The sequence below is a fragment of the Aotus nancymaae genome, unplaced genomic scaffold (assembly GCF_030222135.1).
Source record: "Aotus nancymaae isolate 86718 unplaced genomic scaffold, 86718_ANA_hifiasm-v0.15.2.pri h1tg000030l, whole genome shotgun sequence".
NCBI lineage: Eukaryota > Metazoa > Chordata > Mammalia > Primates > Aotidae > Aotus > Aotus nancymaae.
In genome coordinates this window covers 494,298-496,076 of record NW_026988443.1, presented here as the reverse complement: position 1 = coordinate 496,076, position 1,779 = coordinate 494,298, and the positions used below count along the sequence as shown (strand labels likewise).

Sequence of the window (1,779 nt, the reverse complement as noted above, 5' to 3'; positions counted from 1 at the left end):
CTAAAGTGCTGGGAATATAGGTGTGAGCCACCATGCCTCAGCTTCCCAAAGTGCTGGGATTACAGGCGTGAGCCAAACTGCGCCCAGACTATTTTTTTTTCTTAAAAAAATTTTTTTTTTAAAGACTAGCCAAGTGTAGTAGTGAGAAGCGGGGAAAGAGTGAAACAAGGAGTTTGATCTGTAACTGACTGTGAACAATCAGTTGAGATAACTCACTACCTTCGGACCAGCCTATTTTTTATTTTATTTATTTATTTATTTCCATTTTAATGTTTATAATTTAATAAATCTCTTGATTCCAGACATGTATGGCTGTTTGGTAGTATTCAGAAACATACAGTAATGGCAGTTTTTTCAATTGAGGTGGAATCCTCAATAATGATATATGAAATTTCTGTCAAACCAGTAAGACTACATTTATGCGTCCACCATTTTCAGGATTGTTTATAACCCGGTTATTGTTTGTAATAACTTTGCATCCTTGCGTCATAAGGCCAAATTTGCTCACATTTACCTCAATGACAGTATCTTTGGTAATAACACCCAAAGTTGTATACAGTGGGGATGAGGGATTCTTCTTTACACCAAGTATTGGTAGGCAAAAGGTGGCTTTCAGTTCAGGATGTGTTACATGGACTTTCTTGAAACGCAAGTCCATTGGCCTAATGAATCTTTCATATTTAGGTGGTTTTCTTATAAAGCCATCTCCAACAAAGCAGACTTTAGTAACCATCCTCTTCCATGCCTTCTTCTTTCTCTTTCCTGTTTGAGTAACTTTTTTTTCTTTTTTTTGTGAGACAGTCTCACTCTGTCACCCAGTCTGGAGTGCAATGGCACCATCTTGGCTCACTGCAACATCCGCTTCCCGGGTTCAAGCAGTTCTCTGCCTCAGCCTCCCAAGTAGTTGGGATTACAGGTGCCTGCCACCACGCCCAGCTAATTTTTGTATTTTTAGTAGAGATGGGGTTTCACCATGTTGGCCAGTCTGGTCTCGAACTCCTGACTTTGTGATCCACCCGCTTGGCCTCCCAAAGTGCTGGGATTACAGCTGTGAGCCACCATGCCTGGCCCTCGAATAACTTTTAATACCTCTGTTTCTCTCTGGGCACGTACTTTAGGCAGAGGGACTTCACATTTTCCCTTCTTCTCTTTTCATTTCTGTTTAATCATATTGGAAAGTGCTTTAGCTTGAGATTGTCACTCTCTGTCCAGCAGATAGGCAGACACTGCTCCCTGTGGAGTCTTTTCATCATTCTTTTGTTCGGTGTTTCTCTTTTCATGCATCTTGATAGTCTTTTTCATTTGCATTTTCTCAGCATGGCACTGTTTATGGTAAAGCTTAGCCTTCAGACCAATCATTTTCTTTGCCTTCTTTGAACGATCATGAGCCTCTGGACTTTCCTTCTTTCTCTTTTTCTCATGGTAATCCAAACAGTATCCATAGCGTTTAAAGTGTAATTCAATATCTTCATTCTGTGGCATGGTGACAGCTGCAGAGCTGCCAGAGGAGGCCCCTGGGGTGTGAAAACACTCAATTTTCAGGTCTCAGAGACCCACGAGCCAACACCGTGCAGGCCATGACAAGAAAGCTATTTTTTATTTATTTTTTTTTTTGCTATTTTTAATTTTTAAAAATATTTATTTATTTATTTGAGATGGAATCTCGCTCTGTTGCTCAGACTAGAATGCAGTGGCGCAATCTTGGCTCACTGCAATCTCTGCCTCCCTAGTTCAAGAGATTCTGCTGCCTCAGCCTCTTCAGTAGCTGGGATTACAGGC

The 1,779-nt window shown here is 40.9% G+C and overlaps 1 pseudogene; it reads right to left on the bottom strand.

Annotated features, from left to right (window-relative positions):
- Positions 1 to 397: 397 nt before the first annotated feature.
- LOC105706883 (ribosome biogenesis protein NSA2 homolog) lies at positions 398 to 1,482 on the bottom strand (annotated as a pseudogene).
- Positions 1,483 to 1,779: the final 297 nt, after the last annotated feature.